At 37.2% G+C, this 19,859-nt stretch overlaps 1 pseudogene; it reads left to right on the top strand.

The window, feature by feature from the left end:
* Window positions 1-6,820: 6,820 nt before the first annotated feature.
* On the top strand, window positions 6,821-10,373 carry LOC127102027 (peroxisome biogenesis protein 6-like; annotated as a pseudogene).
* Window positions 10,374-19,859: the final 9,486 nt, after the last annotated feature.

The following is a 19,859-nucleotide window of genomic DNA, read 5'->3' as shown; positions in this document are numbered from 1 at the left end:
AAATTTTAGGGCCCACAAGGCCTTGTGCTCCAATTCAACCGGCAAATGGCAAGTTTTACCAAATACCAATTGAAACGGAGTTAGGCCAATTGGAGCTTTAAAGGCCGTACGGTAGGCCCATAATGCTTCGTCCAATTTTTGGGACCACTCTTTTTTAGAATTAGACACGGTTTTTTCTAGGATTCTCTTAATCTCTCGATTAGAGACCTCCGCTTGCCCGTTAGCCTGAGGGTGGTACGGAGTTGTCACCCTATGCGACACACCATAATGTTTTAGAATTGTTTCCAAAGGTGCATTGCAAAAGTGTGACCCTCCGTCACTTATCAACACTCGGGGGGTTCCAAAACGGGAAAAGATGTTTTTCTTTAAAAAATTTATCACCGTTTTGGCATCCGCCCGAGGTGAGGCAATCGCCTCAACCCACTTAGAGACATAATCAACAGCTACAAGCATGTACTCATTCCCGTAAGATGGTGGGAAAGGTCCAACAAAATCTATGCCCCAACAATCGAACACTTCCACTTCTTGGATATTTTGGAGAGGCATCTCATCTCTCTTACCTATCCCACCACTTCTTTGGCAACTGTCACAACTTTGCGCATGGGTATGTGCGTCTTTGAAAATAGTTGGCCAATAAAATCCCGATTGAAGAATTTTTGTGGCCGTTCTAACCCCATTATAATGTCCACCATACGGCGAGTTGTGACAATGCCAAAGGATGCTCTGGGCTTCATCACCAGTTACGCATCTCCTTAACAGGTTATCGCTACCCAACTTAAACAAGTATGGGTCATCCCAAACATAATACTTCGCATCCGAAAGGAACTTCCTCTTTTGGTTCGAAGTTAGGTCGGCCGGCACACAACCACTAGCCTTGTGGTTTGCAAAGTCTGCAAACCACGGCCTAACTTGAACCTTAAACAATTTTTCATCAGGAAATTCTTCCCGGATTTCCTTTTCAGATGCGGTAACCTCGACATTCACCAAGCGGGATAAATGATCCGCTACCAAGTTTTCCGACCCCTTCTTGTCTTTAATTTCGACATCGAATTCTTGTAACAAGAGGATCCAACGGATGAGCCTTTGCTTCGAATCCGGCTTGGTCAGCAGATATTTAATCGCCGCGTGATCGGTGTACACCACGACTTTAGACCCTATAAGATAGGACCTAAACTTTTCTAGCGCATACACTATTGCGAGTAGTTCTTTTTCCGTTGTGGCATAATTTATTTGAGCCTCGTTAAGAACCTTACTCGCATAATGTATAGCATGAAAAGTTTTGTCCTTTCTTTGGCCAAGTACCGCTCCAACGGCATAGTCACTCGCGTCACACATTAGTTCAAAATTTTCATTCCAATCGGGAGCGACTATTATTGGAGCGGTAACCAATTTTTCTTTTAAAACCTCGAAAGCTTGCAAACAATCGTCGGTGAAGAGAAATACCTGATCTTTGGCGAGTAAATTGCTCAAAGGTTTAGCCACCTTTGAGAAGTCCTTGATGAAGCGCCGGTAGAACCCCGCGTGCCCCAAAAAACTACGGATGCCCTTCACATTGACCGGAGGGGGTAATTTTTCAATTACATCAACCTTAGCTCTATCCACTTCAAGCCCCCTTTTAGAGACTTTGTGGCCTAGCACAATCCCCTCGGTCACCATAAAGTGACACTTTTCCCAATTTAGCACCAAATTAGTCTTCACACACCTTTCCAACACCGTCTTCAAATTTGCCAAGCATAGACTAAACGTCCCACCAAACACCGAGAAGTCATCCATGAAGACTTCCATTGTTTTCTCTATTAGATCGGCAAAAATAGCTTGGACACATCGTTGGAATGTCGCCGGTGCATTGCAAAGCCCAAAAGGCATTTTTCTGTATGCGAACACTCCAAACGGACACGTGAAAGCCGTCTTTTCATGATCAACCGGGTCAACCGCAATTTGGTTGTACCCGGAGTAGCCGTCTAAAAAACAGTAGTATTGTTGGCCCGATAGTCTTTCAAGCATTTGATCCATAAATGGGAGTGGAAAATGGTCCTTACGAGTCGCGGTATTCAACCGTCTATAATCTATACACATTCTCCACCCCGTTGCAACTTTAGTCGGGATCAATTCGTCTTTGTCATTACGGATTACGGTCATTCCACCCTTCTTTGGAACCACGTGCACGGGACTAACCCACGGACTATCCGAGATCGGGTAAATCATTCCCGCATCCAAAAGCTTCACCACTTCCTTTCTTACAACCTCTTTCATTGTAGGATTTAAGCGGCGTTGTGGTTGAGCCACCGGCTTGAAATCCTCCTCCATCAAAATCTTGTGCATACAATAGGATGGACTAATTCCTTTAAGATCGGAAAGAGTCCAACCCATAGCTTCTTGATTGGTTTTTAGCACAATGATTAGACGGGCTTCTTCTTCTTTTGTCAAAAGGTTGCTTATGATGACCGGCTTTGCCTCGGTCTCATCTAGAAACACATATTTCAAAGTCGAAGGTAACTCTTTTAATTCAATTGGCGCTTTCTCGTCAATTACCTCCTTCTTCAAATTTTCTTCCTCTACTTCCCACGGTTGTAGGTCTTCCAAGCTATCAAGTTCCTTCAAACATTCCTCAAGAGCTAGCTCCTCTTCAACAGTGAAAACCTCCAATGAGTCGTCGAGAGCTAACTCCATAGGAGATATCTCGTGAATATGCTTTGAAACTTCCATAATAGCGTCTTCGATCACATCGATGCGAAAGCTATCATTTCTGTCTTTGGAATGCTTCATCGCCTCGAATAGATCAAATGTGACCTCCTCATTTTGAACACGCACCTTCATTAAACCGTCATCAACATCAATCATCATTCTTGCGGTCTTCATGAATGGTCGGCCCAATATGAGCGGAGCATCATCATCTTCCTCCATATCAATTACAATAAAATCCACCGGGAAAAAGAATTTGTCGACCTTCACCAACACATCTTGGGCTACGCCATGAGGATGGGTCGTCGACTTATCCGCCAATTGTAATGTCATTCGGATGGACTTAATCTCGATGTTGCCAAGCCTCTTGATAATTGACAAAGGTATAAGATTTATGCTCGACCCCAAGTCAATTAGTCCCTTCCCGACATAAACGTCACCAATCTTAACCGGCAATGTAACTCTTCCCGGATCAACCTCTTTCTTAGGAAGTGTCCTTTGAATGATGGCACTACAGCTCGCATCAAGGACGATGGTCTCCGGTTCCGTATACCTCCGCTTTTTGGTTAGTATGTCCTTCATGAATTTGGCATACTTTGGCATTTGTTCCAAAGCTTCAGCAAACGGAATGTTAATTTGTAATTGCTTAAAAATATCCATGAACCGGGCGTAATGCCGTTCATTTTCCCTTTTGGAAGGGGCATGAGGGTAAGGAAGATTTTGGACCGGAGTAGCGCTCACTACCTCCTTTCCCTTTGCAATTCTAGCACTTTTCCATCTAGGCTTCTTTACTACCTCCCTTATTACCTCATCACTTTTATTTTCCTCACTCTCCACACCTTTCTCTTTTTCAACTTCACCATTATTTTTATTCTTTTCAACTACTTCCTCATCACTCCACACTCCTACTTCACCATCAACATTTTCTTCCACTATTTCCTCCTCAATCTCCTTCTCTTTCTCTCTTGGCTCACTCTCAACTCTTTTTTTATTTTCACTACCCAACTCCCTTCCACTTCTCGTCATAATCGCCTTACAATGCTCCTTAGGATTTGTTTGCGTATTGGCCGAGAAAGAAGGACCAGTTTGTTGTTCAGCTAGTTGCTTGGCAAGTTGCCCAACTTGAGTTTCAAGATTTTTTATGGCCGCGTCATTACTCTTTTGATTGGCCATTGACATTTGCATGAATTGCGTCAATGTCTCTTCCAATTTAGAATTGACTACCGGCGGTTGTTGAGATTGATACGGATTTTGGGGAGGATTTTGACGGCTAGAAGAACCACCTCCATAACCTTGGTTATGATAATAGTTGCTTCTAGGTTGGAACCCTTGGTTCCCTTGGAATTGTTGTTGTTGTTGTTGAGGGTGCGGTTGATAAGGTTGTTGTTGTCTTGGTTGATAGTCCCATTGATTGGCCATGTAATTTACTTCGTCAAAACCGGGAGGTGGACAAAATCCAGTGTCATGTTCACCTTTACAAAGTTCACAACAAGCTATTTGTTTAGCTTTTGACGGTTCTCTTAACTCTTTGATTTGTTGCGTTAAAAGTTCCACTTGTTGTGAGATGAGCTTGTTTTGGGCAAGTATGGCATCATTCGTCCCTAACTCAAGCACTCCCGCCTTCTTCAAAGAATTTCCACGACTTTGACTCTGAAGATCATTCAAAGCCATGCGATTGATAATGTTCGTGGCTTCTTCGGCACTTCTTGACATCAACGAGCCACCCGAGGTGGCATCCAACAACGTCTTACAGTTTGGTTGAAGTCCATTTCTGAAGATATGGATTTGAGTTAATTCATCAAATCCATGCCCTTTGCATTTCCTAAGCATGGACTTGAACTCTCCCACGCTTCATTCAAAGATTCACTGGTTCCTTGAGAAAACACCGAGATGGCCGTCTTTGATTCCATGAATCGGTTATGAGAGAAAAATCTTTCAATGAATTTCTCTTCTAACACGTTCCAGTCGGTCATTACGGCTGGTGTTTGATCGAGATACCAATCCTTTGCTTTACCGAGCAAAGCGTGAGGAAATAAACGTCTGAACAACGGAAGCTCCTGAGCCTGATCCACTCCGGCAGCCAATGCTATCTCATAGAATTTTGTGAGAAAAGCAAATGGGTCTTCATGGTCCATTCCGGTGAATGGACTCCCATACAATAAATTCAGAGTTCCCGTCTTCATCTCAGCTTGCCTTCCTGTTTGGTTGGCAAACTGAGCGGTGTTCCTTGGACTGTTGATACATGGAGTAGAAATAGGTGGTGGTGGTTGTGGCTCCATGTTTGGTATGAATGGGTGTGGATTTGTGGTCGAAGAACTTTCTCCTTGCTCTTGGCGTTGCCTAGCCTGTTGCCTCCTACGTCTCGTTTTGCTATTGAGCCTCCTTGCGGTTCTCTCGATCTCAGGATCAAAAAGAAGTTCGTCCACAGGGATTTTCCCTCGCATAAAACGTAAGCTGCACACTAAACCAAACAAATTACAAGCACAAGTCAAAAATTCACAAGCTAAAACTTAAACAACCAATGCGATGCTCGCAATATCAATTTACAATCCCCGGCAACGGCGCCATTTTGTTGAGACAGTTTTTAAGTGTCGGATTTTGTTATCGTATCCACAGAGATTGTAAGATATCACTGCCGTTCAATGGTTGAATTAATCTTAACTTAATGTAACACTAGGGTTTTGGTTTTAATCAAGTTATCTTGCATACAAAGTAATTAATTGCGGTAAAAGTTACGTTTTGATTAATATGAGAAATATTGTCAAAGTTAGGTTTCAATGATTACATTTGCTTTGCATGTATTTGCTCGGTCAATCATCTTATAAACTCCTTTAGATGATAAATTATTTCACAAGGTCCTCTCAATGCGTTTCTCTCGAACACCCATTGTGAGTTTTGCCATTTTGATCCATTGTTTCTCTCGAACACAATCTATCAAAATGACAACTTTTTGGTTCAACCTTATGGTGAACAAAATCATTCGTTACTATCTCTAGCTAACAAACAAGTTTGGATGAAAACCTAGGTCAAGAATCGGTAAACATCTCTCGATCAAATACCAACACAAAGAGTTTTAAATAGAAACAAAGTTTTCATCATATATTTACCGTTAAAGAGTTTACATATGAGGATCCTTACATTTACACACAAAGCTCGGAAATCACCTACATCTAACCTTGACAAATGGAAGACTTAGCTACTCATTTTCATGGTAGCTTGGTCGGCAAGTAAGGAAAGAGGGTTGATCAACATCCAAGTCGAATAATCGAAGTTGGATGGGAATCCACCTTCTTTTTGTGGAAGATGGTTGCTAGATGAAGAGAAATGAAATTAGGGCATAAAATCTCCCACAAAGCAATGCTGTAAAATATCTAGGAGAAAGTACAAAAATGGAAAAGTTGGTAAAAATGAGGTATGGTGCCCAAAAGTGGCACCTGCTACTTATAGACAAGTGCAGAACTGTCATGTTCGCTAGGCGAGCATAATAGCTCGCCTAGCGAGGTCCTAAAATGGGCACAAAAAGGCCCCTGCGCCCAGAGAAAACAGGGCGTGCTAAACTGTCATGTTCGCCTAGCGAACATACCTTCGCCTAGCGAAGGAAACGCTTCAAGCTCGCCCCCAGCGAGGTTGAGAGGTTTTGCTACTGGAATGCTCGCTGGGGACTCGCTAGAGCCTCGCCTAGCGAGTGAGTGCTGGCTGCACTTTTTCACCAAAACAGAATGAATTCGCTGCAGACTTCGCCATGAGCTCGCCTAGCGAATTAATTTGCTAATTTACTGGAGTTGTTCGCCAGGAGCTCGCCTAGCGAACCCATTCTTCGCCACAGCCTCGCCTAGCGAGCAGGCAGATGAAATGCTCCTTTGCTTTGGTTCCTTTGCCAATTCTCTTGTGTCTTTATTATCAATTAATTCATGCCTTTCCTGCACAATAACAAACACATCAAAGGTACCAAGCTTGTTTATCAATGTAACGCATTCCATGTAAAATAAATGTGATTTTGACAATTTTAGCAAGGCAAAAGAGTGAAAGATGCCCACATATGATAGCTTAAATAAGCACTTTTGGGCATCTAACAGTGTCAACCTTGAAGAAGAAGTCCAGTGCATTGCACCCTCAAAAAATGACTCATATGTAATGTCTGCATGTGGTGGAATATAACTGTCACGATCTAATGGGCTCCGATAGAGCATCCGTTGCTCTAGCTCAAGCTTTCAAGACTGCTCAAAGATACTCGCCAACAATACTTATTCTTCGTCATTTTGAGGCATTTCGAGATTCGCATTCCCCTGAGATTTCACCAAATGATCAAAGAGGCAATACATCTGAAGTTGCATCCGTTATTAGGAAATTCACCGAGTCAGTTGGTGAACATGATGATAGTAACTCTCTGATGAAATCAAATGGCGAATTTGTGGAGAAGAATGTTGAAAAGACAAGTGGGCATCAGGTCCTGTTGATTGCTGCAGCTGATAGTTCAGAGGGTCTACCTTCAACCATCAGACGCTACTTTAGCCATGAAACGAAAATGAGGCCTTTGACAGAAGAGCAAAGGGCTGAGATGCTATTGCATTCACTAGAGAATATTTATGGACTCCATTCTAATACTGATTTAGAGGGTTTTGTAAAATAAATAGTTGGACAGACATCTTGTTTCATGCCCAAGGACATGTGTGCTATAATTGCAGATGCTGGTGCCAACTTATTTCCCAGCAGCAATGTTGAAGTAGACAAAGTTGAACCCGAAGGTGCAGATAGTTCTCTTAGTTCAAAGGTGACAGAGGACAACAACGAGTCAGAAGTTTCAGCTCTAAAATCTAGGAAAGAAGACTTGGTGAATGCTTTGGAACGATCAAAGAAAAGAAATGCGTCAGCATTGGGCACTCAAAGGTTCCAAACGTGAAATGGGACGATGTTGGTGGGCTTGAAGATGTCAAAAAATCAATCCTGGATACTGTTCAGTTGCCTCTCTTGCATACAAATCTATTTGCATCTAGGCTATGCAAGCGGTAGGGTGTTCTTTTGTATGGCCCCCTGGAACTGGCAAAACATTATTAGCAAAAGTTGTTGCTACGGAGTGTTCCTTAAACTTTCTTAGTGTGAAGGGTCCTGAATTGATCAACATGTACATAGGCGAGTCTGAGAAGAATGTTCGAGACATTTTTCAGAAGGCCCGATCATCCCGTCCATGTGTCATCTTCTTTGATGAGCTGGACTCTCTTGCACCTGCTCGGGGAGCTTCCGGTGATTCTGGGGGTGTTATGGACAGAGTGGTTTCACAGATGCTTGCAGAAATTGACGGCTTAAGTGATTCAACACATGATCTATTTATTATAGGTGCAAGTAATAGACCATATTTGATAGACCCAACACTTCTTCGCCCTGGTCGTTTTGATCAATTGCTATATGTTGGCGTTAACTCTGATGCATCTTACAGAGAGCGGGTACTGAAGGCTCTTACGAGAAAGTTCTAATTGTATGAAGATGTTTCACTTTACTCCATCGCAAAAAAATGCCCACCAAACTTTACCGGTGTTAGATACCCAAAAGTGCTAATTTGAGCTATCAAATATGGGTATCTTTCACTCCATTTCCTTGCTAAAATGTTCAAAACCACCCTTGTTTTAGATGAAATGCAATTCAATGATAAACGATCTTGGTACCTTTGATTTGTGTGTTATTGTGCAGGAAGTAGGCATGAAATAATAGAAAGTGAAGACACAAGAAATTTGGCAAAGGGATCAAATCAAACAAGCATTCATCAGCTTGCTCGCAAGGCGAGGTCTGTGGCGAAGCACTCGCTAGGCGAGCATCCAGCAAGCGTGCAGCGAAATGCTCCAGTAATTTACAGTGGCAAACATGACCAAACTCGCTAGGCGAGCTGCTAGCGAGGTGGGTAGCGAACACTTCCAGACTTGGTGAAAAGCGCAGCCAGCACTCACTCGCTAGGCGAGGCTCTAGCGAGTTCCCAGCGAGGATTCCAGTAGCAAAACCTCTCAACCTCGCTGGAGCGAAGGTTGAAGCGTGTCCTTCGCTAGGCGAAGGTTTTGTTCGCTAGGCGAACATGACAGTCTGGGAAAGGCTGTTTCTCTGGGCGCAGATGCCTCAGGTGCCTTATTTTGGGGCTTGCTAGGCGAAGCAGTCTGCTCGCCTAGCGAGCATGACAGCTCAGAAACAGCACTATAAGTAGCAAGTGCCACTTTTGAGAGCCATACTTCATCTTTCCATACTTTTGTACTTTTTCTAGATATTTTCCAGCTTTTGCTCTAGAGATCTTTTTGACCTAGATTCCATTTCTCTTCATCTTTTAACCATCTTTTACAAAAAGAAGGTGGATTCCCATCCAATCTTGATTATTCGACTTGGATGTTGATCAACCTTCTTCCGAAACTTGCCGACCAAGCTACCATGAAAATGAGTAGCTAAGTCCTACATTTGTCAAGGTTAGATGTAGATGATCATTAGCTTTGTGTGTAAATGTAAGGATCTTCATTTGTAAACTCTTTAATGGTGAATCTATGATGAAAGCTTTGTTCTTATTCAAAACTCTTTGTGTTGGTTTATGATCGAGAGATGTTTACCAACTCTTAACCTAGGTTTTCATCCAATCTTGTTTGTTAGCTAGAGATAGTAATGAATGATTTTGTTCACCATAAGGTTGAACCAAAAAGTTGTCATTTTGATAGATTGTGTTAGAGATAAACAATGGATCAAAATGGGAAAACTCACAATGTGTGTTCGAGAGAAACACATTGGGAGGACTTTGTGAAATAATTTATCATCTAAAGGAGTTTATAAGATTGTTGACCGAACAAATACATGTAAAGTGATCGTTGAACCCTAACTTTGGCAATATTTCTCAAATATTCAAACCATAACTTTTACCGCATTTTATTACATTTTTATGCAAGATAACGTGACAACAACCAAAACCCTATTGTTACCTAAAGCTAGAATTAATACAACCATCGAACGGCGGTGATATCTTACAATCCCTGTGGATACGATAACAAAATCCCGACACTAAAGATTACAATCAACAACCGGCGCAGATATGTATGCCTTGTGTGCAGATGCTTGGTTTCGTGCTGCAAAACGCAAGGTTTTGAATGCAGATCCATCAATCGCTCGTTATGATCCTAAAACAAACTACCCCTCCCTTAGGCCACAATTCCTTCATTACAGACCAAAACCACAAATTAGAAGACAGATTCATCATGTTTGCAAGCTTTTCAGATTCAGAAGTTACCGAGGATAGTCAGTCTAAAGAATCGCTGAAGGAATCTGAGGATGCTTCTTCAAATGAAACGGTGAAGCAAGAAGAGGATCAAATTTCAAAACCAAGTCCTGTAAGGACTCTGTTGCCAGAGAAAACCGTTGAAGCAAAGGGCTTGCCTAAGTCACGGTTCTCCTTAAGGTCAAAGGTTATTGCTCTAATTTCGCTGTTGTCAGTTGCTTTTGCATCAATCTCAGTCACAAATTCTCTAGAGATTTATCATGTTGTATTTGGAGAATTTTATGAGGCTTATAAATTGTCTGAAATTTCAGAATTTGCAAGGGCTAACTTTGACCAATTCTCCCAGTTTTCAAAAGCAAATTATGACAAGTTTGGCATTGTTGAGGGTCACATAACCCTTTCCCATTCCATCACCGCCACCCACAAGACTGTTGATGGACCATCAAACAGGGACTGAAGAAGTGGAAGAGCTACTTAATTTAACATCATACCAACAGTATTGGAGCTTCTAAGGCTACCGTAAGGCTCGAGAAGGCCACCATCTATGAAGAAGTCAAGCTGCTGCAACACACCACACAAAATCAGTTTAATTCCAAAAAAAGAGAAAGCACATATTTCATTCAAATGAGGTTGCTGTGGTGAAATTATTTCTTACCAACAGTAATGTTTTTGGAAATGGAGAGGAATTGAAGGAGGGACCACAAGCTGGAATAAGGACACATCAGAGAGGAGATGAGTGATATATAAGGAGCATGAGCCGAAAAACCCAAGAAAAAAAGTCGACGGCAAGGAAAAAGAAAACCCTAGTTTTTCTTGGTGGTGAAGAACGGACAAGAAGAACAAAGACCGGTTATGACAAACCATACCTACATCCATCGGTCAATCTCGCCGCAACTGGTTAGCTTCCTTTTCGAGTTTCTATTTCCATTTCTCCGTTTTAGCTTCCTTGAAGTTTCCATTTGGTTTAGCTTTATATTCGTCGCCCATGTCTGTTTGTTTGGTTATCTTGCTGTTAAAATTTTGATGTTCAAAATGGAAAGAAAAAGGATCTCTGCAATAGGGAAAGAAGTATATCGAAAATAAAAGAAGTTTAAGTTTCGGTTACTTTTTTGTTGATTGTTATTGTTCGGACATAGTTACATTACATGAGAGATAACGTACGGTTTACGGTCCATGGAAGGAACGTTTTTTTATTGCAGAAGGTTAAATCCATTTGTTTCTTGTAGCAGGTGTGCATTAAGATGAATCTGTTTAAAAGAACCTGCTACTGTTTTTAACTTTGTGCTTTATTTAAAAGGTTTGGTGCTTTTTTTTATGTTATATATTGGCGTTTGAGACCATATGACAAGGATGCCTATCCGGCAGAGTTGGCAAAAGGGATGCTTTAGCAAGCTCTTAGTCCTGGGTTCAATACCCGTGTGTGCCATATTTGATTTTGAAGCATTTTAATTTCTATTTCACATTTCTTTTTAATCCCCTATTCATTCCTAATGTTTACCCCTTTATTTATTTTAATTGTTAAACATCGATTTTAATTTATGGATTCAACAATTCCCATGTTGTTTATCCATGATTATTTTTATCGATACATCGATAGTATTTCGCTGCATTTTGACTAATCACATATGACATTACAATTATTGTCAATATGTGAAAACCGGCTTTGAGAACATTATCTAGATTTCTTGTTTGCTTCTCAATTTCCATCTGCCTTGCACGTCATTGCGTTATGTGACTTTGATTCGCATCCTCGCATCCCGATTTTTATCCGTGCACGTCCCGATGTTGTGTCTTTTGATAACATGAAATAATATCACACTTTTGGACTCGATTTAATTAAATTATATTATTATTTGTTTCGATTTATTTTATATTATTCGATATTACTTGGTATTTTCCTTCTATTTATTTCAGGTAACACTATTTGAAGCATACATGAAAAAGAAAGAAATGGGGTGCAAAAAGAGGATGAAAAGCATTTCACTAGAGCCCAGCCCACAAAGAAGCGCTGAGACCCTGTGACGACCGCCACACAAGGTGTGACGAGCGTCACGTCCCCCTGCTAAGTGTTACGCCACACAGGAAATGCACTAAATAAAGTTAGGTGATCCTTACCCAATCATTTAATCCAAAGGTTGCGGACCCTACAAAAAGATTGTATGAACGGTCCATTGTGAGTTGGTTCAGCGGTTTCTGGTGCTGAACTTGGTAGGGCAGACTACGGTCCGATCCCCCGCAATCTGCAATGGACTAAATAACGAAGTTATCCAACTTATGTACCAGAACTTCTAGCAAAAAGGGGATCAGAATCACTAACCGGTTACTCCACTATGTGCGCGAAAAGATAAAGGGCTTAATGTGATTTCGCATGAATGAAAACGGGTGAAATAAGAGTAAAGGAACTAGGACAGCTATAATAGCGTGACTCAAACTGGTTTGCATAAGGTGGGGTTATCTGAGGTTGTAACGGTAGTTGTTGATGTTAAGATGAAGCTCAGGTTATTTCTAAATGAGATTTACTTGCAACCTAGCGCGAATTGATGTGTGTTTAGAAATTTCATCTAGCTAATATTTTAAAACGATTTCTATAATGTACCTTGCTTGAGGACAAGCAAAAGTCTAAGTATGGGGGAGTTTGATAACATGAAATAATATCACACTTTTGGACTCGATTTAATTAAATTATATTATTATTTTTTCGATTTATTTTATATTATTCGATATTACTTGGTATTTTCCTTCTATTTATTTCAGGTAACACTATTTGAAGCATACGTGAAAAAGAAAGAAATGGGGTGCAAAAAGAGGATGAAAAGCATTTCACTAGAGCCCAGCCCACAAAGAAGCGCTGAGACCCTGTGACGACCGCCACACAAGGTGTGACGAGCGTCACGTCCCCCTGCTAAGTGTTACGAGCGTAACACGTGGTGTGACGAGCGTCACACCCCCATTCCTATATTTTTGGGTTTGACGCGTAACAGAAGCACGTTCATCCTGTTTCTTCGCTTGACCAGTAGACTCGTTGAAACCTACTGAATGGACTTTGGAAGAAACGGTCACTTGATGGATTGGTATAAATATGACCAATGATGGAACCCTGCAACTCTCTCAGAATTTTCCAGTTTTCGGCACCGTGCATTATTTTTACTGCTTTTTAATTTTCCAGCACTCTACTTTCCTAGCAATTTTTTATTTCCTTTTCCTTTCCAAGCATTCAATTAATTTTTCACACAACAGTTTCTACACCGGAAACTATTGTGTATCTTTTACTGGATCTAACCTTACGTTAGGTCATAGTATTTTATTCCTTCGTTTTTATTTTCCTGTCTGATCGAAGATTGTGAAGAACAAACCCAACCGGTTTGTGGTGGAGTGTTCAAAGCATCGAAGCTAGGAATAATCAAGATTTCTATTAATTTTACAGGTTCTTTAATTTTATTGTTTTAATTTATATATGCTATATATGGCTGTATTTAAGCCTAATTATTGTTTAGACTTGTTTACCATGTCCGGCTAAATAAACTTAGATATCGGTATGTAAAGTAAGCGGAATGAAGGAATCAGAACTAAGTTGGTTTAAGTTTATTTAAAAATAAAGTCACTCTTTTTAATGGCCTCAATTTACAGAATTAATACCAAAGTTTTTGTACGAGAGTAAAAGACATAAAGAAGTTAAAATCAATAGAACGACGGTTTGAGCTTTTAACTGGACAGTGTAAATTGGACATTAACTTTAAATCAGGGCGAGAGCAATTTTTAAGGTTAATTAAATTCTAATCATTTTCAAAAAGTATTTTTAAAGGTTAAATGTGAGGACGAGAGTTAAGCATTTAGGTTTAATCGTATAATCTAAGTCAACAGAGCGAGAGTTTGAGACGAGGGCGTTTAAATGGTTAGTATTTTCTTAAAAAGAGTTTCTAAAGATTCTATTGTTTTCAAAAAGTGATTTTAGACTTAACTAAATAGTGAGAGCGTACGTTAATTTAAAGTCATAGTTTTATTCAACAGAGCGAGAGTTTGAGAAAAAGACTTTTAATCAATGGTGTCTACTGAAAAGACTTATTTTAAAACCAAGAAACCAACGAAGATTTGATTCCCTAATTACGACGAACTACATACCGATATCCGCGTTATCTGACACTTAATCTAGATCTTATTTTAGTTTTACTTCCCCCCCCCCCCCCAATCATCAAAACATCATCCGCCTTAGCTTTACGAAGTAACCTTAGAAAAACGGTATATCAATTCATAAGTCCCTGTGGGATCGATATCTTTTAAAACTACGCGATTAGACTGTGCACTTGCAGTTAATACCCCAATCGACTCATAAAGTCGCGATCATCTTTCAGTTTAATTTTTGAGTGTTTTGTAAATATAACTTGTTGTGTCATTTATTTTTCTTCACATGACTTACTCTTGGGCCTTCTTACAATGAGACAGTTCCTTGCACTTACACTCATACATTGCATTATTTGTTGTTTGGGCTCAATTTAATTATTTCATTACTTTGAATCCCCATTCGATAAAATGTACCCCCACTCCCCTAGCATGTAATAATTTTACTGTTTTATTTCTTTATTGCTTGACTGTTTAGTTAGCTACTAACACAAGAATAAAATCAACCATTTCCAAAAGATAAAAAATAATGACTCGATCCAACGTCGAGTATTTTCTCAATAAAACAAATCAATCCATTTCTTCCTCCCATTCTATTCCGATTTTTTTCAAACCTTCATCAAATGCTTGATCCAACGTCAAACCCCATTTTCACAATAAAACTCAAAAAACTTATTCATAGTTAAGACCCTTTTCAATAAAGATGGAAGTGGAACATGGTGGATGTCGTGCACTCCTGAGATTAAGATTCGAGGTGGACGTCTCGCCTATCTTAGCTCTCGCCATCATCCAATTTTATCTATTATGTTTCTCTCAAACACTCATTCAAATCTTTCTCAATCGTCCATCAATGCTTGATCCAGCATCAATCCGTTTTCATAATAAAACTCAAAAATACTTAATTCTTATTTAAACACTTTTTCAATAAGATGGAAATGGAACATGGTGGATACCACGCACTCCTGAGATTAAGATTCGAGGTGGATGCCTTGTCTATCTTATCCCTCGCCATCATTTAAAATTGTCAATGCAGTTTTCTTCAAACCCTTTCTCAATCAAACCTCAAAAACACTTAATCCTTATTTAACACTTTTGCAAATAAGATGAAAATGGAACGTGGTGGATACCACGCACTCCTGAGACTAGGATTCGAGATGGATATCTCGCTCATACAAGTTCTCACCATTACTCAAAACACATCAAACCAATCAATTTCTTTTTCTCGCCGCCGTGCGATTGACTCTTAAACCTTTTCTCAAACGAAAGATACTTTGCTTCAAAACAACGCAAGGCAATGTTTCTCCACCTGTTTTAGGTAGTCCAACAATGTTTTTGTCGATTTGACACAAAGTAGCTTTCGCTAAAATCGACCAACAAACAAACATTTTCTACCCAAAACTACGTAAGCCTTGATTTCTCGGTTGAGATACGTAGGAGCAGGATTTGTAAATCTTGTCAGGCCCATTAATAAAAAACTTAGGTTTAGTCCTTCGTCAAAAATCCAAAAATATTCTCCTTTCATCCTTTCTTTCTTTCCCACCTAATAACTTAAAGCCTAACATTTCAAACTAACACTAACGCGCACAACTGACCTAATGGTTCCCGTTGAGTACAACGGACGTGAGGGGTGTTAATACCTTCCCCTTGCGTAATCGACTCCCGAACCCTGATTTGGTTGCGACGACCAACATCATTGTTGTTCTTTCTTGGTTTTTATCAATATTTCCCCTTTTCTTTTTAGGAATAAATAAAGTTCGGTGGCGACTCTGTTCAGTCCATCATTGTGAGCGTGCGATTGCATTTCGCTAGGTCGTGTCTCTCATTTTCCCGAGGTACGACATTATGCCGCATGGTATGTATAGATTAACATGATCTTCTGTAATTTTATGATTTGGTGATCTTTTTTTATTTTTAGTGTTTATGAATCTTATTTTCTTAAGAAATTCATTATTATATTTAGGTGTGGTCATTGCAAGATTTTTTTGTCTAAGACTTCTACCATAGCTAGCTTATAATCTTAATTTGGTAATTTTAACTTATGATTAATTATATCAAGATTCATTCTAATATTGTTTATACTATTTATTTAGACATGTGAAAAGACTTTCGCAGTATTTAGGTTAGAGTACCAAGTAGTTATATCTAATGTTGATGTCGATGAATACAAAGATTTCATATAGGAGTGTGTGTCTTTTTATTTGAAGAATACAAGACATTCTCTTTTTAAAAAATTATATTTTATATTCGGGATCCATTTTTATTATTTTCTTCGTGCCTCTAAAAAGTTAGGACCTGCCCTAGGTAATATCAATTAAAAAATAAATTTAACATGGTAATATGAATTCAGAATTACATGATTATAGCAAACTAAGGATGATGCAAAGACAAAACCTAGAAAAATATCAAAGATTGAGAATACCAAATATGGAAAAAATCAAACTAATATTCTAGATTAGTGAAAGATGCGGCATAAATCTAATATGAACGAGAAAAATTGAGAGGAACCTCATAGATTCGAGAGAGCGGTTCTTCAGAGATCGATGAGGAGGACTAGAGTTGTGGGGAAATAGAAAAGAGGGGAAATTAAAACAACAATGAAAATTAGAGTACGCCTGAGAGGATGAGGATCGCAGACGAAAAGACAGGGATGCTCACAGCGACGGTGGTTTGAGATATTTCTAAGACTGCATAGGGGTTCAACTGATTAAATTTCGTTCAAATGTGATAGGGTTACAAGATAGAGACATAGAAGTGCAAATGGGATTAGAGTTGGCTACTGTAACAAATGGACTCAATTACATATAGTTTTTGATGTCAATAGTTAATTTTTGATCAGATGGTTTATAATAAAAAGTATGTTCTTAGTTTAAAAGACCTTTGATCTTTAAATTAAAACTGGACAATCCAAATCATTTTAGTACGTTGTTGTTACTGTAGAAAATATTAATTATATAAGAAATGAAACAATAATTTATTATTTTTTAAAAATAAGAAATAAGTGTATACATTATGCTTTGAAAGAAATTTATATCAAATGTCATGTAGCACACTAGTGTTGGGGTCTTATGATTTTGAACATAAGATCGAGGCTTCGATCATAGGTGAAACAATTGAATTAATTGAAATCAATTTTAAATTTTTTAAAATAAATTTTGAATAATATTTGTAGATTATAATTAAATAATTAAAGATTTAATAACTAATATCTTATTAAGATATTTATAAATGATTTAATTTTTACTTTATATTTTTAATATTAATAAAATAGACTATTTTATTATTATTATTATAATAAAAAAATTAAATAAGTTAATAAAATTAGAAAAAAAATTGGTACAATGATAAGAAAGAAAGAATAGGGAAAGGAAAAGGTTAAGGTCATTGTAAATTTGACTAGTTTAAGAAGAATGTGGGGTTTGAAACCGCCATAATTTAAATTATGTAATGTTACTTAATTTTCAGTAAATTACGTCGGTTATTTTAACCGACCTAAGTAAACAATTTACTATTTTTTTTGTAGTGGTAGCATTAGAAGAGACTTGAGAAATATGTGGATTGAAGTTGTTATTTTAACCAAAGTATTTGAGCATAAACAAATAATAAAAGTTATAAAAGAGAATAAAGGGAATACTTAGGGCCTGTTTGAAACACTTTTCAATTTTAGTTCTTAAAATTTGTTTTTCAAATCTATTTTAAAAAACTATTTTTAAGAAGAAAATTAACAAAAAATTTGTTTGATAAACTAATTTTTAAAAACTGTTTTAAAAATATGAAAATCAAAAAACTTGTTTGATAATCGAATCTTTTAATAGTATTTTAAGAAGAGAATAAAAATGCATATTTTGTCATTTACTTTTAAAATCTATTTTATTGTATAAAATATTACAAACTTAAGAAAATTAATTGATATTTAGTCGAATACAAATAATTGGATCAAATCAATTTTTAATTTTACAAATCACATAACACTTGTTTGTAATAATAATAAGAAAAAAACAAGTAAAAAATAGGATTCCACGTTTAATAGAAGAAAAAAATTATATAGTGAAAATAATTAAGAAACACAAAAAAAAAAGTAAAATAAATAAACAGAGCATAAATAAAAGAAATAACATAGTCTTTCAAATACGTTTTTCTATTTTATTTTTAAAATATAAAAATTATTAAAACTACATTAATGCTATTAATGAAAATTATAAATTTTTATGTTTTTTCTTCAAATTTTATAATACTAAAAACTAAAAAGTAAGAAGCAAAACACAATTAAACTGTTTCACTTTTTTGCTTTTAAAAACTGAAAAATAGAAAAGAGCTTTTGAAAACACTTTTGCAAAATATTATATTCAAACAAGTTTTTAAATTTTAAATTTTTAAAAACTAAAAAAGAGTTTTTAAGATGCATTTCAAACAGACCCTTAATATTTATTTTTTCTGTCTTTCTTTGAGGTTGCACTAAAGGATTGATACTTATTGTTTTCATTGTGAATTATTTATCGGATAGATGTGTCAAGCGTATGATACCACACCTTTGCATATTGATTGAGAACCCTCCTCTTTGAAAGCCCAAATCATTCCATATTTTATCTAATATCTACCGGGTTCCTTCAAAAATGAATAGAGGGAAGGGATTAGAGAGTTTTCAAAAAATATTTTTTTTATATAATATATAGAAAAATTTAACATTAAAAAATTGGTATAGAATGATAAAAAGAATGTTTATTATTAATCCTTTTTTTTTTGGAATATTATAAAAACATAAATTATATTTAAATAATTTATCTAAATCTTTCAAAATTTTCCAATACAATGTTTTAATTCCCAAAATCAGAGAGGATTTTGTTTTTTGAATAAAGATAGATCTATAACAAAATTCCCCACACAAATTCTTCTATTGTTTGCACTCGATATTTTTCTTTTTATCAAATCTCTTCTCTTTCTTTCCCTCAAACTTACATACAAAGCCTATATAAAAATTGACGAATTGTGTAGAGAAGGGAATTGGAAATCCTCTCACCTTCAGGGAGGTTTGCTCAACAGCGAGAATGGATGGGAATTACTTTTTAACCAAGTCTTCACATAATATATTGTTGTGATGCAATAGTCTCTTCCATTTCACCCTATCAATTTATGCAATGAAAACGTTTATGCTAAAGACTTCACTTTTGAACATATGTCATGTCAGGCACAAATACATATGACATGATCAGTACTTAGGTCCCACGAAACTAGAATACATTTTTTCCTATATTTTTTTAACTTTTGCACACTTTTTTTTGAATTAATACCATTAATATGTATGTTTAATTAAATATTTAATATTTTAACATAGTTTATAGTTATACTTTATTCCTTATTTAATAAACACAATTTTTTAAATTCTTAAATTTACTTCCGACTTTTTAGTCCCTTAAATTTACTTCTACTCAAATTAGTTCATTTTATTAACTTTTAACTTTTGAAGTATAAGATAGAATACCAAATTGTTCAATAACTACTCTCAAGCCTCAAGACAGATTTTTAGTAAAACTAAATCAACCATATATTCAACTTCAATGTCTAATATAAGATTAGACAACATCATAGAGTAACATGCTTTTGTAAAAGATCTTTTTCGTTGAATTAATTGGGAGTGGTAATCTACAAAGGCACATAATATCCTATTACCTACAATTTTTAGTTGAATAAATCATTACCAAATTGTTTGCTTGAAAATGTTACCTTCTCTCCATGGCAGACAGACTCGTGTTAGTGAAATTTATCATTCAAGAAATTATTACTTATTAAGTTACTATTTATCCTCGACATGTCTCACTGTTCAAATCCATAA

The sequence above is a fragment of the Lathyrus oleraceus genome, chromosome 7, assembly GCF_024323335.1.
Source record: "Lathyrus oleraceus cultivar Zhongwan6 chromosome 7, CAAS_Psat_ZW6_1.0, whole genome shotgun sequence".
Lineage (NCBI taxonomy): Eukaryota > Viridiplantae > Streptophyta > Magnoliopsida > Fabales > Fabaceae > Lathyrus > Lathyrus oleraceus.
Note: the sequence above shows the minus strand (reverse complement) of the source record. Positions and strands in the feature narration are given on the sequence as shown.